The following is a 25695-nucleotide window of genomic DNA, read 5'->3' on the forward strand; positions in this document are numbered from 1 at the left end:
CTGTGTGTTCTTAATATCTTACATTAGAAAAGGTTAAAACTCTATGACAAGTAATAATGTAAGCTTCTACCTTAAGCTAGAAACGTAAGAACAAATTAAACACGTACTCAGTAGAAAACAAATAATGAATCAATGATGTAAAAAACAGAAAAAATAATGAACATCAATTAAAACAAAGGTGATTATTTGAAAAGATTAATATAATATTGGAAAATATTGGAAAAGACTGTGATGCTGGGAAAGATTGAGGGCAGGAGAAGAAGGGGTGACAGAGGATGAGATGGTTGAATGGCTTCATCGACTCAATGGACATGAGTTTGAGGAAACTCTGGGAGATAGTGAAGAGCAGGGAAGCCTGACATGCTGCAGTCTATTGGGTGGCAAAGAATCAGACATAACTTAATGACTGAACAACAATATTGATGAAGGAACCAAAAGGATATAAATATTACCAATATCAATAATGAAAAAGGAAATATCTCGAAGATCTTGCACACATTATAAGGGTAACTAACAGAGTATTATAAACAACTTGATATTAATGAACTTGACAATCTGTATGAAATGGACAAACCCCTTGAAAGACAATAAAAATTATTTCAAAAATTGATAGAGAACCTGAATATCAATCAAAGACATTAATTCATAGTAAACTTCCTGCAGATAAACTTGTGCAGTGAGATGGTTTAAATGGTGAATTGTATGAAACATTCAAGGCAGAAATACCACCAACCCAACATAAACTCACTTTGAAAATATAGCAGAAGAAACACATCTAATTTTACAGGGAAGCAGTGTCCTGATATTAAAGCCAGACAAGATATTATAAGAAAAGAAAGCCAAGACCAATATCCTTCATGAGCATGGGTCAAAACATTTTAGCAAAATATTAGCAAACCAAAAATGATACATATATAAAAAGCATAATACACTATGACTAAGTGGTATTTATTCTAGAACTAGAAGATTGATTAATATTAAAAATCAGTTAATGTAGTTAACTTTATTACAATGGAGGAAAAATACTATTTGGTCCTTTAATTGATGCAAGAAAAACATGTGAAAAAATTCAACATCTATCCATTATAATAATCTCCCAGAAAACGAAAAATTGAAGGGAACCTCCTCAATCTGATAGGCCAATGATTTCACATCTCTACAAATATACTAAAGTCACTAAATTATGTACTTTATATGGCTTAATTTTGTAGCATGTGAATTATATCTCAATAAAGCTATTTTAAAATATATCACTTAATGGTGAAACCTGAATCCTTTTTGCTCCAAGATTATGATGAGTACAGAACCAGTATGGACTTAACAGAAGTAGAAGATATTAAGAAAAGGTGGCAAGAATACACAGAAGAGCTATACAAAAAAGATTTTCATGACTCAGATAACCATGATGGTGTTATCACTCACCTAGAGCCAGGCATCCTGGAATGTGAAGTCAAGTAGGTCTTAGAAAGGATCATTATGAACAAAACTAGTGGAGGAGATGGAATTCCAGCTGAGCTATTTCAAGTCCTAAAGTATGATGCTGTTAAAGTGCTGCATTCAATATGGCAGCAAATTTGGAAAACTCAGCAGTGGCCACAGGACTGGAAAAGGTCAGTTTTCATTCCAATCCAAAGAAAGGCAATACCAAACAATGCTCAAATTACTGCACAATTGTACTCATCTCGCATGCTAGCAAAGTAACACTCAAAATTCTCCAAGCCAGGCTTCAACAGTATGTGAACTGAGAACTTCCAGATGTTCAAACTCGATTTAGAAAAGGCAGAGGAACCAGAAATCAAGTTGCCAACATCTGTTGGATCATGGAATAAGCAAGAGAGTTCCAGAAAAACAGCTACTTCTGCTTTATTGACTACATGAAAAACTTTGACTGTGTGGATGACAACAAACTGTGGAAAATTCTTAAAAAGATGGGAATACCAGACCACCTTACCCACCTCCTGAGAAATGTGTGTTCAGATCAAGAAGAAACAGCTAGAACCGGACATGGAAAACAGACTGTTTCAAATTGGGAAAGGACTATGTCAAGGCTGTATATTGTCATCCTGTTTATTTAATTTACATGCAGAGTACACATCGTGAGAAATGCTGGACTGGATGAAGCACAAGCTGGAATCAAGATTGCTGGGATAAATAACCTCAGATATGCAGATGACACCACCCTTATGGCAGAAAGTGAAGAGGAACTGAAGAGCCTCTTGATGAAAGTGAAAGAAGAGAATGAAAAAGTTGGGTTAAAACTCAACATTCAGAAAACTAAGATCATGGCATCTAGTCCCATTGCTTCATGGCAAATAGATGGGGAAGCAATGGAAACAGTGAGAGACTTTATTTTCTTGGGCTCCAAAATCACTGAAGATAGTGACTACAGCCAGGAAATTAAAAGACACTTGCTTCTTGGAAAAGCTGTGACCAACCTAGACAGCATATTAAAAAGCTGTTTTACCAGCAAAGTTCCGTCTAGTCAAAGCTATGGTTTTTCCAGTAGTCATGTATGGATGTGAGAGTTGAACCATAAAGAAAGCTGAGTGCTGAAGAACTGATGCTTTTGAACTGTGGTGTTGGAGAAGACTCTTGAGAGTCCCTTGGACTGCAAGGAGATCCAACCAGTCCATCCTAAAGGAGATCACTCCTGAATGTTCATTGTAAGGACTGATGCTGAAGCTGAAACTCCAATACTTTTGCCACCTGATGCAAAGAACTGATTCATTGGAAAAGACCCTGCTGCTGGGAAAGATTGAAAGCAGGAGGAGAAGGGGATGACAGAGGATGAGATGATTGGATGGCATCTCTGACTCAATGGACATGAGTTTGAGCAAGCTCTGGGAGTTGGTGATGGACAGGGAAGCCTGGCGTGCTGTAGTCCATGGGGCCACAAGGAGTCAGACACAACTGAGCAACTGAATTGAACTGAGCTAAGATGAGGATGTTTACTCTTTCCACTTATTCAACGGTCTAGTAGAAACTCTTACCAGTCAGTGCAATAAGGAAAAGAAATAAAAAGTTATCCAAATTAGCTATAAGTAAAACCACCTTTTTTTTTTTTTTCATAGATGACATGATCAAACATGTTGCAAATCCTCACAAATCTACCAAAGGGGAAAAAAAAACCTGGTAGAACTAGTAAGTTATTTTAGTAAGACTTCAGGATACAAAAGTAATGTGTAAAAATCAATTGTATTTATTTGCATATTATTACTAATTTGTATATTAGCAATAAGCAAATAGAATAATAACTAAGACACCATTTGCAATAGCATCCCCAAACATAAAATACATGAAACCTCTACTATGAAAAATACAAATATTTTTATGAGAAATTAATGAACAAATGGATTGATTTACCTTGTTTAGAGCTTCCCTTGTGGCTCAACTTGTAAAGAATCTGCCTGCAATGCGGGAAACCTGGGTTTGATACCTGGGTTAGAAAGATCCCCTGGAGAAGGGAACAGCTACCCAGTCCAGTATTCTGGCCTGGAGGATTCCATGGACTGTATAGTCCATGGGGTCGCAAAAGTTGGGCATGACTGACTGACTTTCAAAAGGAATCCACCTTGTTTATAGTTTGAAAGACTGAATATTGTTACAATTTCAACTCTTTCCAAATCGATTTCTAGAGTCAATGAAATCTCAGCATAATCAATATTGTTTTTGAGTCAATATTATTAAAATGTCACTTCTCTCTAAAATGATTTATAGATTCAATTAAATCCTAATAAAAATCCCAGAAGGCTTTCTTGTAGCAAATTTCAAGCTGATTCTAAAATTTATATGGATATCTAAGTGCCTGGAATGGCCAAAAAAATTTTGAAAAAGAAAAGTAAAGTTAGAAAACTTACTGATCTCAACATTTACCGTAAAGCTGTAGTAATCAAGACAGTGTGTATTGGCATAAGTTTAGACACATAGATCAATGAAACATAATAGAGAGTCCAAAAATAGGCCCATGTATGTAAGGTCAATTGATTTTCAATAAGGATGCCAGGGTAATTCAATATGGAAAGGATTACTTTTTCAACAAATGGTCTGGAACAACTTATCGACATAGAGAAAAAATGAACCTCAACTCTCTATCACACACTAAAATTAACATGAGATGGATCATAGCCCTAAATGCTGAAACTGTAAAGCTTTTAGAATAAATTTTGTAACCTTCAGGTAGAAAAAAATTTCTTAAGACACAAAAGCATGAATATAAAATGTTTGAATTGGGCTACGTTAGAATTTAAAGCTTCTGTTCATCATAATATACTAGTAAGAAAATGAAAATGCAAAGGCAAACCCCAGACTGGCAGAAAATATCAATATATATCTGACAAAGGATAGCTTTCCAGAATTTTTTTTTTTTTAAAAACCTCTTGTGACTCACTAGTAGAACCAATAAAAAGTCTGCACAAAAATGGACAAATCTGAACAAACTCTTCACCAAAGATGATAGACAGCCAATATATTCATGAAAAGATCTCCCCTGTCATTCATCATTAAGGACATGAAAATTAAAACCATCACATGATCTCACTACACATCCTTTAGAACATTGGAGGAGGTGTAGTTATAATGAGAGACAATACCAGCGGTTGGCACACGATGCTCCTGGCACTCTGGTACACTGCTGATGGGAATGTAAAATTTTACGGCCACTTTGGAAAAGAGTTTTGGCAGTTTCTCATACAGTTAAACATATATTTACCATATGATCAAGCAGTTCAGTCTTAGGTATTTATCCAAGAGAAATGAAGGCATATGTGTACGTACAGAATTGTTCGTGAATATTCCTCTCACTTTTATTTGATGGGATCCAAACAGAACAACACAAATGCCTATCAACAGATGAATGTACAAGTGAAAGCTCTAACAATGGGATGCTATTCATTATAGTTAGTAAACTACTAAGACACGACAACACGGATCAGTCTCAAAACAAGTATAGTAAGTGAAAGAGGTCAGACACAAAGGTGGAGGTATTGTATGGCTCTCAGTGTAATGAAACTCTAGAAAAGAAAAAAAGTGTCCCATGTATTTACAGAAAGCAGATCCCTGGCCCCCTGAATACAGTGATGGGGTGAGATCAACTGGGGAGAAGACTGAGGCAATAACCTTTTGGAATGATGGCAATGCTCATTATTTTGATTTTAGTGTTGATAGCCTGAGTGAATACCTTTGTCTAAAGTCATTGAACACACCCTTAAGGTGAGAAAAGTAAATTCTACCCCATTAAAATTGACATCATGTGTAGTATTTGCTCTGTTTTTGAGGGCCAGGGTCTTGGACTCAGTGTAGGGAAGCTTCATAGGTGTTGACAGTTTCTCCATCGTATGAAGCCTTTTCTGTACTGGGTACCACGTCAGGCATTCTTGTGCCAAAAGCATTTATATTAAAACTGTGATGGAACATAGTGGGTTGAGGGAAAAAATAAGAAATGAGGAAGGACAGGATATCTGTGAGTTGATTTAGTCAACAAATATTTACTGACCAACTTATATGTGCCAGCATGGCCTAGGTGGGGCTCCCCAGGTGGCTCAGTGGTAAAAAATCCACCTGCCAATGAAGGACATGCAGGAAACACAGATTCAATATCTGGGTCAGGAAGATCCCCTGGAGGAGGAAATGGCAACCCACCCCAGTATTCTTGCCTGGAAAAATCCCATGGACAGGGCTCCAGTCCATGGGGTCACAAAGAGTCAGACATGACCGAGCAACTGAGCACGAACATGCATGTCCTAGGACCCAACATATAAAGGTGACTATAAGTGGTCCTTGACCTGTAAGAACTCACAGTCTACCACAATGCAAACTAAAGTACAGTCTTATAAATGCTATAATAGAAATACAACCAACTTACAAGGGATGAGCAATCAACTTCCCAATGGGTTTATCACCAGGAGGTGACATTTGCATTTGTTTTTTAAATTTAACCCTCAGTTCAGTTCAGTCCCTCAGTCGTGTCTGACTCTGCGACCCCATGAATCACAGCACGCCAGGCCTCCCTGTCCATCACCAACTCCCAGAGTTCACTCAAACTCATGTCCATCGAGTTGGTGATGCCATCCAGCCATCTCATCCTCTGTCGTCCCCTTCTCCTCCTGCCCCCAATCCCTCCCAGCATCAGAGTCTTTTCCAATGAGTCATCTCTTCGCATGAGGTGGCCAAAGTACTGGAGTTTCAGCTTTAGCATCATTCTTTCCAAAGAAATCCCAGGGCTGATCTCCTTCAGAATGGACTGGTTGGATCTCCTTGCAGTCCAAGGGACTCTCAAGAGTCTTCTCCAACACCACAGTTCAAAAGCATCAATTCTTCGGCACTCAGCTTTCTTCATAGTCCAACTCTCACATTCATACATGACTACTGGAAAAACCATAGCCTTGACTAGACGGACCTTTGTTGGCAAAGTAATGTCTCTGCTTTTGAATATGCTATCTAGGTTGGTCATAACTTTCCTTCCAAGGAGTAAGCGTCTTTTAATTTCATGGCTGCAATCACCATCTGCAGTGATTTTGGAGCCCCCCAAAAATAAAGTCTGATACTGTTTCCACTGTTTACCCATCTATTTCCCATGAAGTGATGGGACCAGATGCCATGATCTTCATTTTCTGAATGTTGAGCTTTAAGCCAACTTTTTCACCCTCCTCTTTCACTTTCATCAAGAGGCTTTTTAGTTCCTCTTCACTTTCTGCCAGAAGGGTGGTGTCATCTGCATATCTGAGGTTATTGATATTTCTCCCAGCAATCTTGATTCCAGCTTGTGCTTCTTCCAGCCCAGCGTTTCTCATGAAGTACTCTGCATAGAAGTTAAATAAGCGGGGTGACAATATACAGCCTTGACATACTTTTTTTCCTATTTGGAACCAGTCTGTTGTTCCATGTCCAGTTCTAACTGTTGCTTCCTGACCTGCATATAGGTTTCTCAAGAGGCAGGTCAGGTGGTCTGGTATTCCCATCTCTTTCAGAATTTTCCACAGTTGATTGTGATCCACAAAGTCAAAGGCTTTGGCATAGTCAATAAAGCAGAAATAGATGTTTTTCTGGAACTCTCCTGCTTTTTCGATGATCCAGCAGATGTTGGCAATTTAATCTCCGGTTCCTCTGCCTTTTCTAAAACCACCTTGAACATCTGGAAGTTCACGGTTCATGTATTGCTGACGCCTGGTTTGGAGAATTTTGAGCATTACCTTACTAGCGTGTGAGATGAGTGCAATTGTGCGGTAGTTTGAGCATTCTTTGGCATTGCCTTTCTTTGGGATTGGAATGAAAACTGACCTTTTCCAGTGGCCTTTTCCTGTGGCCACGGCTGAGTTTTCCAAATTTGCTGGCATATTGAGTGCAGCACTTTCACAGCATCATCTTTTAGGATTTGAAATAGCTCAACTCGAATTCCATCACCTCCACTAGCTTTGTTCGTAGTGATGCTTCCTAAGGCCCACTTGACTTCACATTCCAGGATGTCTGGCTCTAGGTGAGTGATCATACCATCGTGATTATCTGGGTCGTGAAGATCTTTTTTTGTACAGTTATTCTGTGTATTCTTGCCACCTCTTCTTAATATCTTCTGCTTCTGTTAGGTCCATACCATTTCTGTCCTTTATCGAGCCCATCTTTGCATGAAGTGTTCCCTTGCTATCTCTAATCTTCTTGAAGAGATCTCTAGTCTTTCCCATTCTGTTGTTTTCCTCTATTTCTTTGCATTGATCACTGGAGAAGGCTTTCTTATCTCTTCTTGCTATTCTTTGTAACTCTGCATTCAGATGCTTATATCTTTCCTTTTCTCCTTTGCTTTTCACTTCTCTTCTTTTCACAGCTATTTGTAAGGCCTCCCCAGACAGCCATTTTGCTTTTTTGCATTTGTTTTCCATGGGGATGGTCTTGATCCCTGTCTCCTGTACAATGTCACAAACCTCTGTCCATAGTTCATCAGGCACTCTATGTATCAGATCTAGTCCCTTAAATCTATTTCTCACTTCCACTGTATAATCATAAGGGATTTGAGTTAGGTCATACCTGAATGGTCTAGTGGTTTTCGCTACTTTCTTCACTTTAAGTCTGAATTTGGCAGTAAGGAGTTCATGATCTGAGCCACAGTCAGCTCCCGGTCTTGTTTTTGCTGACTGTATAGAGCTTCTCCATCTTTGGCTGCAAAAAATATAATCAATCTGATTTTGGTGTTGACCATCTGGTGCTGTCCATGTGTAGAGTCTTCTTGTGTTGTGGGAAGAGGGTGTTTGCTATGACCTGTGAGTTTTCTTGGCAAAACTCTATTAGTCTTTGCCCTGCTTCATTCCGTATTCCAAGGCCAAATTTGCCTGTTACTCCAGGTGTTTATGAAGAAGGCAATGGCACCCCACTCCAGTACTCTTGCCTGGAAAATCCCATGGGCGGAGGAGCCTGGTAGGCTGCAGTCCATGGGGTCATGAAGAGTCGGACATGACTGAGCGACTTCACTTTCACTTTTCACTTTCATACATTGGAGAAGGAAATGGCAACCCACTCCAGTGTTCTTGCCTGGAGAATCCCAGGGATGGGGGAGCCTGGTGGGCTGCCGTCCATGGGGTTGCACAGAGTCAGACACGACTGAAGCGACTTTGGAGCAGCAGCAGCAAGAGCAGCAGCAGCAGTCAGGTGTTTCTTAACTTCCTATTTTTGCATTCCAGTCCCCTGTAAATTAAAAGGACATCTTTTTTGGGGTGTTAGTTCTAAAAGGTCTTGTAGGTCTTCATAGAACCCTTCAACTTCAGCTTCTTCAGCGTTACTGATTGGGGCATAGACCTGGATTACTGTGATATTGAATGTTTGGAAACAAACAGAGATCATTCTGTCATTTTTGAGATTGCTTCCAAGTACTGCATTTTGGACTCTTTTGTTGACCATGATGGCTACTCCATTTCTTCTAAGGGATTCCTGCCCACAGTAGTAGATATAATGGTCATCTGAGTTAAACTCACCCATTCTAGTCCATTTTAGTTCGCTGATTCCTAGAATGTTGACATTCACTCTTGCCATCTCCTGTTTGACCACTTCCAGTTTGCTTTGATTCATGGACCTGACATTCCAGGTTCCTATGCAATATCGCTCTTTACAGCATCAGACCTTGCTTCTATCACCAGTCACATCCACAACTGGATATTGTTTTTGCTTTGGCTCCATCCCTTCATTCTTTCTGGAGTTATTTCTCCACTGATCTCCAGTAGCATATTGGGCACCTACCGACCTGGGGAGTTCCTCTTTCAGTATCCTATCATTTTGCCTTTTCATACTGTTCATGGGGTTTTCAAGGCAAGAATACTGAAGTGGTTTGCCATTCCCTTCTCCAGTGGACCACATCTGTCAGACCTCTCCACCATGACCCGTCCATCTTGGGTGGCCCCATACAGCATGTCTTAGTTTCATTGAGTTAGACAAGGCTGTGGTCTGTGTGATTAGATTGACTAGTTTTCTGTGATTATGGTTTCAGTGTGTCTGCCCTCTGATGCCCTCTCATAACACCTACCATCTTACTTGGGTTTCTCTTACCTTGGACGTGGGGTATCTCTTCACGGTTGGTCCAGCGAAGTGCAGCCATTGCTCCTTACCTTGGACAATGTGTATCTCCTCACTGCCACCCCTCCTGACCTTGAATGTGGAGTAGCTCCTCTTGGCCGTCCTGTGCCTGTGCAGCCACTGCTCCTTGGACATGGGCTTGCCACTGTGAGTCCGGGTGGACAGATGCAGATGTAACTAGAGGCTTCGGGGCGGCGGGATGCAGACAGCAGACGGGCCAGGTGTTCACGCCCCGTCTCCAAGGATATCTCCACTCACTGCCCGCCGGCCTGGCAGGGGCCGCTCCCGCATCCGTCGAGGCTGGTCTCACACTGTGCGCCCGTGTATACTGCAGGATAAATGGCCAGTGGTTAAGGTCAAATGCTTTGGAACCATACAGATATAGATGGGAATCCTGGCCGTGCTGCTTACTCCTTCCATTATGGCTCATTCACATAGTTATACAGCAGAAACCCACACAGCAAATCAACTATCCTCCAATTAAAAACAAATTTAAAAGATAATAACAAAAACAGACTTACAGATATAGAGAACAGACTTGTGGTTGCCAAGGGAGAGGGGGGAGAGGAGGACTGGGAGTTTGGGATTAGCAGATGCAAACAATCACGTATAAGATGGATAAACAGCAAGGTTCTACTGCGTAGCACAGGGGACTGTACACAGTATCCTGGGATAGGCCGTATGCAAAAGAGTATGAAAATGAATAACTATATGTATAACCGAGTCACCTGCTGGACAGCAAAAAATGAACAACATTATAAATCAATTATATGCCAATGAAATTTAAATAAAATAATGAAAACATGCAAATAAGTGAGAATCAAAATAGGGGGCCATGAGGTGATGGTGCATATCGGGTGTGATAATTACAGTATCAGGCATGTATACGCTCCAGTAGGTGATTGGTGTTGTATTAGGGAGGGTGTAGGCTAAGCTGCTCTAACAGAGACAAAGAAAAGGTGAGGGGAAGAAGAGTATTTTGGGCAGGAGTTGTCCATACACAAAAGCATGAAAGCACTGTTTGGAGAATGTGAGAAGTCCAGCCATGTGAGAGAGTTGGGGACTTGGAGCAGGGCAGAGGGGAATATATAACTTGTAGGTCAGGGTACAGTTGGACCATGATGTACGGTGTTAAGGACCTTGAACTCTATGTTGTAATGGTGCATTCTTATTGCAGGTTCCTAAGAAGGCCAGTGATCCCATTAGGAAGGCTAGTCTGGTGATGGTATGGAGGATGACTAGCAAGACTTAAGGGCAGAGAGTCTAGCAACTTGGTTATTGCAGTCATTCAACCAAGAGATTGTGAAAGTATGTATCAGGGTGGTGGCTGGCGCATAGAAGGTTCTGGTCTGAGGTGTCTTTAAAGAAATAGTTGGTAGGACTTGGTGACTCCTTGAAGAAGGAGCTTAGTGACAGGGACCAGTTGAGGATGAGTCTGAGATTGCTAGCTTGGGTGTCTGGATGGATGGTGTTGAAATAAATCTCTAGACCCAAGATGGAGTCTCTCCTGCCTGGGGTGCCATGTCATCAAACCAAACGTTAGATAACTTTGCGTCTTTGTAAATGCTCTGCTTGAACAGAGGTGCAGTATAACTGTATTCAGTCATCGAGTCCCCAGACACCAAACACCAAGCTCACTCTGGGCTTTCTCACCCCAAACATGGCTGGCTATATTTTCTATTTGTCTCTTCCTTGTTTCTTTTTCTTTATCCTGTAAAAGTTTCTTGCCTTCTGCCTTACTTTGCAGTTCTCTGAGATTTTCCACTCCCACGATGTATTAAAGTTTGTTTGTATCCCCAAGTTTGTATCTTGCCATTAGTGCATACAGGAAACCCACGAGCAAGAGAAGAATTCTGTAGTGAGTTAAGAAGTATGAACAGTGGATGCTGTTTTTATGGAAAGCAGTTATTTTGAAAGTGTTTTGGTTGAATTTAAGGGGAGTGTCCTCCAGTACATTTATTTATCAATTGTATACATGCAGCATTATTCTAACATTTATGTGTATTATAAAACATAACAGATGAGATGAAATAAACATGTAAATTGAAGTTGTAATCTACAGTCTTGGGTACCAGGTCAGGGGTGTGCAATTCATTTTAGACCCACTGGGGTATAAGAGCCATTGTCAGGCTTGTTTGAAAGATTATGATCCTTCCTTTCTTCTCCCCCTTTCTTTCTGTTTTTTTTTTTTTTTTTTCCTGAAATAGGTATGCAAGTCATTACCCACTCTGAGCAATATTTGTAAAACTTTCTTTGCATCTGCAGTGCATTGCCCTAGAAGTTCCTCATAGTTTAAATGAAGCAGATTTAACTATTTTGACACAAACTTTTGCTATGTTACAAAGCATTTACTCCCTAAAAACTGGATAAGACCAAGAGACAGAGGTTCTGGTAAAAGTCCCAAACTGGGCCTAGAGCATGGTCCTTGCCTGGTTTGTCCCAGCAGAGAGGACCAAGTGAGGACTTTTCATCTCACCTCACTACCTCTTCTCCCTAAGATGATGGCGAAAAGGAGAGTGAGGGAATTTGGCTCAGTAGCTCAAACTAAGCACTGGGGACACTTACATTTAAGACTAATGTCATTGCCAAAGTGCTACTCAAAGGTATTGAAAGTCCTGCCTTTCTATTTCAAGTTCCTTTTTCGTCTGTGTGAGACCTGTCTGTTGCACATGGAAGGCGAGTGTTGCCAGATTCTAATTTGAAGAATAAAGAACTTATTTTTGACTAATTGGTCCAGTAGGAACCGGAGTAAACCTAAACAGCTCTGGAGGTCTGTGGCAAGGAAACAGAGAGGGGAGAGGGATTTAATCAGCCTTCACCTAGGCAGCCTATTGATAGACTTGGGCTTCCCTGGTGGCTCAGAGGTTAAAGCACCTGCCTCCAATGCGGGAGACCCAGGTTCGATCCCTTGGTCGGGAAGATCCCCTGGAGAAGGAAATGGTAACCCACTCCAGTATTCTTACCTGGAGAATCCCATGGATGGAGAAGCCTGGTAGGCTACAGTCCACGGGGTCGCAAAGAGTCGGACACGACTGAGCGACTTCACTTCACTTAAGGTGACTTAATGTACTTATTTCCCAGGTAAGACTTTAAAATTATTGATACTTGGACCTGATTTCATGATATTTCATTCCCTGGATGATGTTGTACTTACAAAAGCAACTAGCCTGGAATTCCTTTTTAGGGCGCACAAGTGGATAAAAAATAAAACCCCACACTTTGTGTCCAGACTAAACTGGAGAAATGAAGTAGGTGTATAGAAGCTGTGACTCTAAGCCCACTAAGGCTGCACTAGCGTTTAAGTCATTTTTCAGCCCACGATGACGTTAGTAATCATTAAAAATCTCTGGTATCCCGAGTCACTGTCAGTTATAATCGAATTGGAGCAATGAGCCTGAGCTCTGCATTCACTTGAGCTATAAATCATAAACCCATCACCCTCCTGAGCAGAGGCAGAGAGAAATCAGTGAGTACCCTAATAAGGTCCATATGTCGTTGTAAAGAAAGTCTTAAAAAATAATTAGGCTTACAGATCACCATACTTTTGTAGCAAAAATGTACATATGTGACCAAGAAGTGAGAGAACTGACAACGTCAGTGTTTGGCTTCTGTTTTCTGCCATTTTTTAGAAAGAGTGGAATAATTGTTTACTTAGCTCTGGAAGGGCAGGCCTGGGAACGTTGTGACAGGCACCTGGGATTGGAGGGGAGCTGCCAGAGTGGGACATGAAGGGTGGAAGGAAGAAACAGGCTCTCAGCTTTGTAGATAAGGAAGCGCACATTTCAGATAACCCTCTTGGCTTCCTGTCTTCTACCTGAGTGCAAAGAGTTAGTGTTTCTCTTTGAACATTAACGTTACAAAGCCAATTAACATGGCCACAATTCTGTGAAAATTGTCATAGGCCATTGTTGTTCAGTCGCTAAGTGGTGTCCGGCTCTTTGCAACTACATGGACTGCAGCATGCCAGGCTTCCCTGGTCTTCACTGTCTCCAGGAGTTTGTTCAAACTCATATGCCTTGAGTTGGTGATGCCATCCAACCATCTCATACCCTGTCGCCCCCTTCTCCTCCTGCCCTCAATCTTTCTCAGCTTCAGGGTCTTTTCCCAGTGATTCAGCTCTTCCCATCACGTGACCAAAGGTTATTATAGTATGGAAAATGATGCTTTGCTCTCAATCAGACAGATCTGTTTTCAAATTCTGCTTTCTGACCTTGGGTGATTCACTTCACTTCTCTGAGATTCAGTGAATAGGGGATTCATACTTGACTCACAGAGCTCTCAATGTAATGCCCTTCTATGTATCTATCTTCTAACGCTTAACCTATTGTTTTGAAATATAACTCTTTCTCTTCAAATGATTGTGAACTTCCCAGTGGTTCAGATTAAGAACGCTCAGCATGGAGCCGCTTAGAGGACACATGCTTATTTATCTTTATCCCTGCCTCACCCACACCTGGCACAATGAGTTGGCTAAATAATTAAAATGTCGGGGACTTCCCCATCCCTCCTGTGCATCGTATCTTGCGGGGTGAGGTTTAAGCAACTTAACTGTCATGTCCCTGGACATTTGCCATCTAGTGCAGTTAAGTCAGTTTGGCCCATGGACTCCCTCAGCTAAGAAGTCAGGGATGCTAAATTGAATATTGGCACAATTGCTCTTTGGACTAAGAGGTCTGAATCTGAGTCGGACTTTCATTCAGTCTCCACTTTGGTTTATTGGAAATGCCAAGGTCAAGCTGTGGCAATGAAAAGAATGGAGAAAGTGAAAAGTCCTGTAAAAGCTGAAGCAGGAAAAAATAAAAGACAGATTAAAAAAAAAAACAATTGCAACCCAGTTGGAATGAAATGGTGACCTAGTATGAAATAATCCTTCTTCCCCTCAGACAGATGCCTTGGTGGAGTTCCAAAACTAAAACTGAAACCTAGCTGAGTGTTCAAACCTGCATTCCTTCCACCCCTCATTTCTTGGTATCAAAGTTGAGACATTTCACGAGTTCTGCTACCACGAACTGTATGTGTGTGGGAAAGGGGCAGAGAAAATGGGCCAATTAGACTGCAGCCACATCTGTCAAAACTCTAACCCTTCACCTTAGTGAGAATATAACCTAGGATCAAACACAGAAGCCCTGCAGATGTACACAAGCCACGTGATGCAGCCTTTGGAAAGACTGTGACGGACGGCCGCTGCTTTCTGAAGGCCTAATGAGAAATCCAGGCTTGGCCCCGCTAGGAATCTTTGCAATCTTAAAGAAAAAAGTAGGTTCTAATTCAGTAACTATTTCATATATCCCAGCAAGATCCTCCCTCCAGACCGAGTCGAAAACATTCCTGACTCTGTTGCTATGCGAAGCAGTTTTCCAATACGTCTTGGAAACCTGTTTGAGATTTGAGAGTGGAATTTGGTTTTCAGTGGCCTCATTTAGGCTTGAGATCTTTTGGTTCACTCCAAAATAATGTGAGAGTTCTATTCTTCTTGGACTATGGAGGGTAAATTCTCATCTAAGATACATGTGAATGCAGGATGCATCCTCTATGACACACCCTTATATAACTGATATGAAAAGCAAAAAAAAAAAAAAATAAAAACTGAAGAAATAAAAAAAGTTGGAGTGTCTTTATAAAAAAGTTCACTAAGAGACTCTGAGGGCTTCCCAGGTGGCACTAGTGGCAAAGAGCCCACCTGCCAGTGCAGGATAGGTCGGGCATGTTGCATCACAGGTGCAGGCCCAAGAAAGCTGAGAAGAAAGTAAAAAACGTGGGCACTGGTAGAAGTCATCCTAACACAGGGTACACAGGTCCTTCCCTCTCCCATGCTGGATGAATATTTGTTGTTGCTGTTCAGTCACTCAGTCGTGTCCGACTCTTTGCGATCCCATGGACTGCAGCATGCCAGGCCCCCCTGTCCTTCACCATCTCCTGGAGTTTGCTCAAGTTCATGTCCGTTGAGTTGGTGATGCCATCCAACCAGCACATCCTCTGTCATCCCCTTCTCCTCCTGCCTTCAATATTTTCCAGCATCTTTTCTATTAAGTCAGCTCTTCACATCAGGTGGCCAAAGTATTGGCACTTCAGTTTCAGCATCAGTTGCAGCATTGGGATGAATACTGAACCTGTTCATTTGGCCCTAGCCCCATTATGGGCATTTGTTTCTATTTCACGGGACAAGATCAAGGAAGGAAGAAAATAGTTAGATGGAAATGAAGATGCTACTCTGAATATAAAGTCTAGCACTTAGTCTAGCAAATTGGTGTCTGGGGTATTCAGCAGGACTAACTGGATTTAATCATTGCTTTGTGAAACTAATCAGAGTGGGGCAAGGTTATCTGATCTAATGGGAGAAGACTTGTAATTAAGAATACATGTTACATGTAAAACTCATGGTGGCCTTTCTGCTTAGAGATTGAGAAGGAAGATAAGTATTGGTGTAGTGCCAACTCACTGTACATGCCTCTCCCAGAAGCGTTTTCTTGAAAGAGATTTCCCTCCATCGGGACCTGCCATTATCCTATGGTCTAGGGAAAGTGACTGTAATTAAATAGATTAGACTTCTGTTTTTGGTAAAGTACAATATTGGGAACAGATCACTCTTTAACCTGAGATGTGGAAAGGCCAATCTATTTGGAAGTTAAATGATTTTTTGCATTAACTGATACACTCCATGGATTTCCTTTCCTGAATCTAACGTTTCAAAATTTAACATTCCTCCTGTGAGAGCTCTGTTCTGAATCTTTTCAAGAGCTGCGATTCCTGGGATTTCAGATTTTTCAGCATTTATATGGTGTTATTTTGTAAATGGGCTTCCCTGGTGGCTCAGCTGGTAAAGAATCCACCTGCAATATGGGAGGCCTGTGTTCGATCCCTGGGTTGGGAAGATCCCCTGGAGAAGGAAAGGCTCCCCACTCCAGTATTCTGGCCTGGAGGATTCCATGGACTGAGTGGAGCATTGACTATTAAGGGGCAGCAGTAGCGTAGTTGGTGTTCCCAGGTAGCTTAGTGGTAAAGAATCCACTTGCCAAGGCAGGAGACCCACGTTTGATCCCTAGGTCGGGAAGATCCCCTGGAGGAGGAAATGGCAATCCACTCCAGTATTCTTGCCTGGGATATCCCAGGAACAGAGGAGCCTGGCTGGTTGCAGACCACCGGATTGCAAGAGTCAGACACCACTGAGCGACTGAACACCAACAGAGCAGCGTAGTGCAGTGGTGAGGATACAGCTCTGGGGTCAGGACGGCTTAGAGAAACTCCAAGACTAGTTCCTTCATCTCTCACGATCTGAGCTTCTCCGGAGTCTGGTCTGAGGATGAGCTGATGGTGATAAAGTGCAGACCCAGTGCCTGGCAGGGTGAATGCTGACTTCGGTGTGATGGTGGTGGTGGTGGGGCTTGTTAGCCCTGTTGTCGTTATTGTTAGGACTTAAAAGATAGCTCTGACATGAATCAGCTCAACTTTCTTCAACTTGAAGATAAAAATTAGCCCGGGACTGTTGAACTGGGTGATGCTCCCTTCATGGTTTTTGTATTTTGCCCTCATTCAGCCAGTTGAAGCTGGAGTCCACAGAACTGTGAAACATGGAGCCTGGGACAGTCACGTGACTTACAGTTTTATCTCATTTTCAGCTTTCAGGCGACATCATGGCTGAGCTTTTTATTGTTATAAAAATGCAGGCCATAAACAATTCAGTCCCTTAGATTTCTCTCTCTCTCCCCCTTGGAATGCTGGAGGGTTCTTTGTGATCTGAACCTCCCTTCTGTCTAGGTGTCCCTCCCTCCCCCACGTCTGTCTTTGCAGATTTGTTTCCAGACTGGCCGTGCTGAATGGGGACCAGGAAGGGAGCCCAGCTGCTTTCCTTGTGTTTTCTCTCCGTGCTGAGCAGGAATTGCTGAGCAAAGAGCAGCATTTCTCAAGGGAAGTTCATAAGGGTAGTACAAACTTGGTCTGGGTTTTCTTTCTTTTCTTTTTTTTTGAATTATTATTAAAAACTTCTGCCAAATACTATCAGTGAGAGGGGGAAAAGTACAAAAAAATCTGAAATGCAGTTGAACCAGCCTTTAAAAAAATATCAGTCTGAATGAAGAAGGAAGGCCTTGCACTTCTTTAATTTTCTGCATTTAACAAGAGACAGTTGCTTTCAGAGAAAGTCACTCCTGACTCCACAGACAATTGTGCAACTTTGCCCAGTATTCAGTGAGACGGTCCATAATTAAAATTCCTTTGGAAATGGTTGCCCAATGATTGACATTTGTCCCAAAATACATCGTAATGGTTAATGTGTAATCTTGGACTCCAGTGAAGTTTTTTTTTTATGGAAAGAAAAGAAAATGAGCTTTTTTTTTTTTTTAATATGATTGAGCTTTTTTTTTAAAAACAAGTTGAAGCAGCATAACAAATTTATGTCCAGTCTTGCTGTCAAAGAACTGGCAGTCCAGCAGGGGAGACCAACAGCAGGAGATTAAACTGAGGAAAGCAAAAGAAAGCAATATGCAGAATATAAGTGAGTTGCCTTATACAGACTAGAATGCTGTTGAGATTCCAAGGAAGAGATAATGAAGATCTGTTTATCTCCTAATACATGGGCATACACTGTCACTTCAAACACAAATAACTTTGAGGATTGCTATGAAATGTTTTGACATGCCCCCTTTCCCAGCCCTAGAGAGCTCTCCCTATGCCAGGGCTTCCTGGAGGCCTTTCCGTCTGATGTCTGTCTGTGCCCCAGTCTCTATTTCCCCACAGAAATCCCTGATTCCAGACAGCTGCTGCTTTCTCTCTTTTCAAATGGCATAGGCTGATGAGACCACTGTGATGCACCCCCACAATTGGGAAGGCTGTATGTTAATACTTTCTTGTATCCCCCCAATTGGTAAATACCTCAATAGCAATCATGATTAGAAAAATCTACCACCAAGCCATCCTTGGATTTGGGTGCTAGGCATTGGTGAGCACCCCCAAACACCAGCTTTACAAAGCCTCAGCAAACTTACAGTTGACTACATGACTGAAAATTTGGGGTTGTTCCCGAGTAGTCAAGATTCAGATGTTCTATCTGTCAATGCCAGGGGGCTCTTCACGCTCTTTTTGACTTCTGAATAGCGAATGCATACCTAATGTGGGAATAGTGACAACATGTGAATGACCCGCAGAAATCACAACTTTTCGCTGTTTTGTGTAGATTGCTCAGCTGTACTGGAAAAGCAATTCAATGCATATTAGTTTTGCTGTAAGCAGTCTCAGCAACCTTGTAGTCTGTCTATTCACTTTCTTTTTATTTTATTTGGCTGCCTCGGTTTTCCGTTGCATCACGCGGGATCTTTCATTTGCTGCGCATGAACTCTCTAGTTGTGGCACGTAGCATCAGAAGTTGTGGCGCGCAGACTCCAGAGCACGTGGGTCAGGATCTTAGTTTCTAAGGATCTTAGTTTCCTGATCAGGGATCAAACTCATGTCCCCTGCATTGCAAAGCAGATTCTTAACCACTGGACCACGAGGGAAGTCTCTATCTATTTATTTTAAAGAGGAGGAAACTGAGGCTAAGGAGTGAAATTTTTGGTCAAGGTTCATGTAGAGAATTACTGTGGCTGCATGATTTGAACCCAGATCTCCTGACTGGAATTTCAGTGCTGTTTGTATGACTCTATTCTAGATCTCTGATTAAAACTAAGAAGCAGACTCTTATTGACAGATAAACTTTTTAGGTGGAAGAGTTGTAAATAGTGGGAGATAAAGATAAACTTGTCTTATCTGAACAGGACCTCAGCTCTTTAGGAAGGGGAATAAGGATGAGAGAAGGTAGGAGGAAAGACATGGAAGAAAGACAAGTGATCGTGGAAGAGACTGGAACAGGGCAAATGCCACACTTTTTCAAGATTAGAAGAAATTTGAGCTGAGTTAACAAATCAAAATTCTTCAGGGAGAAGTCAGAGTTTAAGTGTATAAAGGGAGTAAAACAGAAATACTGTATTATTGATATGAATGATGGAATCTGCAGGGGCAGAAGAAAAGCATGGCCCTAATAGGTAAAGACAAGAAACACCACACCATCCCAGTAAGGTGCTGAATATTAAACACTTTTTGTCCTTCCAAAAATATGTGAAGAGGAGAGGTGGGAGGAAAAAGATAATGATTTAGAGAGATCTCATACATTATTTACTATCTCCAGCATAGGGATTAATAAAGTAAATATAGATTTCAGTAAACTTGTTCCCTAGCACTTACTTGAAACTCAATGTTTAAAAAAAAAGATCATGGCATCTGGTCCCATCACTTCATGGCAAATAGAAGGGGGAAATTGGAAGCAGTGAAAGATTTTATATTCTTGGTCTCCAAAACCATGTGGACAGTAAATGCAGCCATGAGATTAAAAGATGTTTGCTCCTTGAATGGAGAGCTATGACAAACCTAGATAGCCTGTTAAAAAGCAGACATATCACTCTGCTGACAAAGGTCCATATAGTCAAAGCTATGGTTTTCCCAGTAGTCAATGTGCAGATGTGACAGTTGGACCATAAAGATGGTTGAAAGGGAAGATTATGTGCTCAGTCATGTCCTACTCTTTGTGACCCCATGGACTGTAGACCGCCAAGCTCCTCTGTCCATGGGATTCTCCAGGCAAGAATACTGGAGTGGGTTGCCATTTCCTACTCCAAGGGATCTTCTTGACTCAGGAACTGAACCCATGTCTCTTGTGTCTCCCGCATTGGCAGGCAGATTGTTTACCACTAGTGCCACCTGGGAAGAGAACTGATGCTTTCCAACTGTGGTGCTGGACAAGATTCTTGAGAGTCCCTTGGACTGCAAGGAGATCAAACTAGTCAATTGTAAAGGAAATCAATCCTGAATGTTCATTAGAAGGACTGATGCTGAAACCAAAGCTCCCAATACTGTGGCCACCTGATGCGAAGAGTCGACTTAACTGGAAAAGACCCTGATGCTAGGAAAAATTGAGGACAAGAGAAGAGGGCAGCAGAGGATGAGATGGTTAGATAACATCAATGGACATGAGTATGAGTAAACTCTGGGAGATAGTGAAGGACAGATGGGGAAGCCTGGTGTGTTGCAGTCCATGGGGCTGCAAAGAGTTGGACACAGCTCAGTGACAGAACAACAGCAGCAGAGCATTCAACCAAGCTTAGAGTCGTTCTGAGCAAAGGCTGTGTGTGACTGTATAGGTCATACCTATAAAGCCTGCCCTAGTCAGAAGTTAAGATGGGAGTAAAAAGGGGACTGCTGCTGCTGCTGCTGCTGCTAAGTCGCTTCAGTCGTGTTGGACTCTGTGCAACCCCATAGACAGCAGCCCAACAGGCTCCCCTGTCCCTGGGATTCTCCAGGCAAGAACACTGGACTGGTTTGCCATTTCCTTCTCCAATGCATGAAAGTGAAACTTGAAAGTGAAGTTGCTCAGTCGTGTCCAACTCTTAGCGACCCCATGGACTGTAGCCCACAAGGCTCCTCTGCTCATGGGATTTTCCAGGCAAGAGTACTGGAGTGGGTTGCCATTGCCTTCTTTAAAAAGGGGACAGAATGGTCTATTTATTCATAGTTCCCCTCCCTCTATCTATTCCACTGTTAGCCATGATTCATCAGATGTGACCACCTCTCAAGGAACACTGTTGTAACAATTGCCTAAGACAGTGACACTTCAACTCTAGTCCACGGGGAAGGGGCATGAGGTCTCATTCCACCAGTGAAGGGTAGGGGCTGGGGGCTGAAGCCCTTCTGAACTGACCTAGGAGAGAGTGCGTGAACAACTTTCTAGCAGTGACTTAATCTCTCTGAGTCAAATGTTTCATTGCTGTGAAATGGTGATGTTTACCCTGAGGCATTACTGTGTGGATTTGAGATACAGTAAGTCCCCAACATGTGAACGAGTTCTGTTCTGAGAATGCATTCGTTAAGTTCAATTTGTTTATAAGTCCAACAAGATTAGCCTAGGTAACCAACTAACACATTTAACACATTAGCTATATAGTATTGTACTGTAATAGGTTTATAATACATTTCACACAAATAATATGTAAAAAGCAAGCACAAAAAGTAAAGAAAACATTTTTAATCTTATAGTATGGTACCTTGAAAAGTATAGACAGTACCAGCTACAGCACCACGGCTTTTACACTTGCTTCTGGACATTCTGGACTTGAAAATAAAGTTACTGTACTACTGTTCTCTATAAAGTACATTCTTTGTACAGGAAAGTACACAAAAGCACAGATGCCTGCAGAGGATGCACGCACATGACAATTGGACATGTGAATGCAGGTTTGCATCTTTGCAAGTTCACAGCTTGAAGATTTGTATGTAGGGGACATACTGTAATTTGAAAAATGCCTAGCACAGTGACTGGGAGGCAATGAGAGTGCCAATCTGTGTTATTCATATGGTCGTTTTGTGTGTGTGAGCGAGGAAATATACTGAGCATGGTGGAAAGACCTCACGTCTCAGAGAGGGTGGAGGATCTCAGAGTGCTTGGAGAGCCTCATAAGAGCTGGCTGCTTCTCTGCACCCATCCTCAGTTCCCAAGTACCTTGGAATGGTTTAAAACTCAGAATTGCAACTTCTTCCCAAACAGGGTAAGGGACAGTCTGTAGGAAGTCAGTATGCAATAGTCAGTTCAGTCTCCCATACGGAAAACTTGCCAACTTTCACCCACACTGTGGGGATGAGAAAACAGCTGTGGGCAGACAGTAGGGTGAGAGCCTTGGGGTCACTGGGCTATGTTACATCTCCAGATGTTCCATTGTGCCCCCTGAGATCCTGCAGTCTGTCTAGCTTATCCAGGTACCTTTCCATGATATACAAATGGTACAGCCACAAAACCATCTGATGTAGTTTTTCCACTTTGTTCTGATTTATTATTTGTTGTTTACAGTATTATCTCCAATAACAACAATGGAATTTCCTTCCCTACTAATTTGGCCTGTTTCCATTTTGCCTGTTTATTTTAATTTCCTTTTTTGGGAACTGAAACCCCACATGAATCTTCTTTGTTTATTCCCTTGCAGGTATGTGTCAGCATCATTTATGTCCATTCAGAAGAAATTTGCTTGTTAATTGTCAAGGTTCTGTTTCCTGGTTCCTATTGGGAGTGTATCGAGTGCTGCATGCTTCTAATTACTGCACGATGGTTTTGGTTAAGTGTTCCTCATCACTGCTCTCTGCCAGAATATTGCTTGCTCTCCATGGCTTACAGATGGAGCATGTGAGGCAGAAAAGTAACTTGGCTGTAGAAGACCCTTCTCTCGAACCTTCCGACCTATCACCCCTGCCCAGCTTATCAATGCCATTTCCATTTGCTTTTATTTTAAATTCAGTTTTTGACTGGAGGATAATTGCTTTACAATGTTGTGTGGGTTTCTGCTGATTTATGAATCAGTCATAATTATATATATGTCTCCCCTGCCCCTTCAGCCTCCCTCGTCTCTGCCATCCCACCTTTCTAGGTCCTGGCAGGGCACAGGCTGGGCTCCTTGTGCTGCAGAGGAGCTTCCTGCTAGCCAGCTAGTTCACACGTGATCGTGTGTCAATGCTGTTCTCTCGATTCGTCCCACTCTCTCCTTCCCCCACTGTGTCCACAGGTTCGTTCTCATCTGTGTCTCCGTTCCTTCCCTGCAAATAGCTTCATCAGTACTATTTTTCATTTGCTTTTATTTGGGCAGTAGGTTATGTGAGCTTAAGACCTGCTTTTTGCAGGCATGCTCAATTCCTTGAAGACATTTCCGAGAAAATGACTCTGTGGTAGCTAATGAGCAATTGCTGCTTGCAGAGTTGCTGCCTAGGGGTGCAGGATGAATGTTAGATTTAACTCTTTCTTATGAAGAGCTTACAGCCCACTAAGTCAACAGAAGTTAAAGAGGTGACTTGACTCGTAATCTGTTAGTTGAATATATTAGATCTGCTGCCTTAATTTTACTGGATTCTCATGATTTACTGAATTAATAAATCCATCAAACATAGATTTAGTACTTACTCTGTACATGACGTCATCTCTAGTGTTTAGATGCTTAAAAGACCAAAAGGTAGAAATAGAATTGAAAGCAAATAATTTAAAGTGCTGTAAGTGACATGGTAGGATTCTGTCCAGAGCATATACAGAGAGATACAAAGGAGGAAGGGTCTTTATTCTCTTGGCATAGTGGGTGGAGGGGAGGTGACACAAACAAAGGCTGAAAGATCCGGGATGTTTTTGAGATCCATAAGCACTTTATTCAGGGCTTCTCAGGTGGCTCAGTGGTTAAGAATCCGCCTGCCAATGCAGAAGACATGGGTTTGGTCCCTGGATCAGGAAGCTCCCCTGGAGTAGAATGGCAACTGACACCAGTATTCCTGCTTGGAGAATTCCATAAACAGAGGCGGTTGGCGGGCTACAGTCCAGTTCAGTTTAGTCGCTCAGTCGTGTCCGACTCTTTGCGACCCCATGAATCGCAGCACACCAGGCCTCCCTGTCCATCACCATCTCCCGGAGTTCACTCAAACTCACATCCATCAAGTCGGTGATGCCATCCAGCCATCTCATCCTCTGTCGTCCCCTTCTCCTCCTGCCCCCAATCCCTCCCAGCATCAGAGTCTTTTCCAATGAGTCATCTCTTCGCAGGAGGTGGCCAAAGTACTGGAGTTTCAGCTTTAGCATCATTTCTTCCAAAGAACACCCAGGACTGATCTCCTTTAGAATGGACTGGTTAGATCTCCTTGCAGTCCAAGGGACTCTCAAGAGTCTTCTCCAACACCACAGTTCAAAAGCATCAATTCTTTGGCACTTAGCCTTCTTCACAGTCCAACTCTCACATCCATACATGACCACTGGAAAAACCATAGCCTTGACTAGATGGACCTTTGTTGGCAACGTAATGTCTCTGCTTTTGAATATGCTATCTAGGTTGGTCATAACTTTTCTTCCAAGGAGCAAGTGTCTTTTAATTTCATGGCTGCAGTCACCATTTGCAGTGATTTTGGAGCCCCCCAAAATAAAGTCTGACACATTTCCACTGTTTCCCCATCAAGTGATGGGACCAGATGCCATGATCCTCGTTTTCTGAATGTTGAGCTTTAAGTCAACTTTTTCGGTTGTAAAAGAGTCAGACACCTGCAACCTCTTTATTTCCTTGGCTGTGCCTTAGTTGCAGCATGCAGGATCTTCATTGTCTCACATGGAATCTTCCTGATTGTGACCCACAGGCTCAGCAGTTGCGGCACATGGCCTTAGTTGCTCTGTGGCATGTGGAATCTTCCAGGACCAAGGATCGAACTTGTGTCCCCTGCATTGCAAAGCAGGTTATTTACCACTGAGCCACCAGGAAAGTCCCTTTAAGCAGTTTAAACAACAGAGACAGTGTGGTTGAGGAGGCTGCTGGGCATGGTAGGAGGAAGAAGGTAGAGAAGTCTTGGATGCTGTGTTATAGAATTTGGACTTTAATCTCTGGGAAAAGATTTTGGTAGGTGGAACATCATTATCAGACTTGCTTTTTAGAACAATTACTCTCAGAAGGATGGGCTCGGGAATGTGAATAAAGGCAAGGAGATTTCTTAGGGCATTGTGGTGCTGGGCAGGTATAATGTGATTCTGAACAAACCAGTGGCAGGTGGAAAGCTGTCAAGGAAATAGACTTTATAGAATTGGTGTCAATGTTTAAATATTGTCTCTAGAGTGACTGCTGATGAAACTGAGGCTCAAGAAGTTAACACAGCTAATAAATGTGAAAAGAGAACCTTCCTCTTTGCTTCTGCTGCAGTTTAGAAGCATGATTACTGTGGCATTTCACACACGGTGCTGTAAGACACTGTGTGGTGATTACTTGTTTACAACCCTTTCTGTCCGGAGACAGCAAACTTCTTAAGGTTAAGAACCAAACTGCGGAATTATTTGTGTCTGCCTCACATGGAGACTCGAACAAACAAGTATTTAATAGATGTTTAAAGAGTAAAACTCCTGACCCCAGAGCCAATGCTTTTCCCACATGCCCCGCATGGCATGGAAATGCGAAAACATCTTTCAGGCTTGTTTTGAGTGCTCAGTTTGACTCTTTGCGACCCCATAGACTGTAGCCCACCAGACCCCTTGTCCATGGGATTCTCCAGGCAAGATTACTGAAGTAGGTTGTCATTTCCTCTTTCAGGGGATCTTCCCGACCCAGGGCTAGAACCCTCCTCTCTTAT

General features: G+C 42.2%; 1 protein-coding gene across 2 annotated transcripts in view; it reads left to right on the forward strand.

Annotated features, from left to right (window-relative positions):
• The window catches only part of RGL1 (ral guanine nucleotide dissociation stimulator like 1), a 277599-nt gene that overhangs the window by 84311 nt on the left and 167593 nt on the right, over nucleotides 1-25695 (forward strand). The gene's annotated exons all lie outside the window — the stretch shown is intronic.

The sequence above is a fragment of the Bos indicus x Bos taurus genome, chromosome 16, assembly GCF_003369695.1.
Source record: "Bos indicus x Bos taurus breed Angus x Brahman F1 hybrid chromosome 16, Bos_hybrid_MaternalHap_v2.0, whole genome shotgun sequence".
In the NCBI taxonomy this organism is placed as follows: domain Eukaryota; kingdom Metazoa; phylum Chordata; class Mammalia; order Artiodactyla; family Bovidae; genus Bos; species Bos indicus x Bos taurus.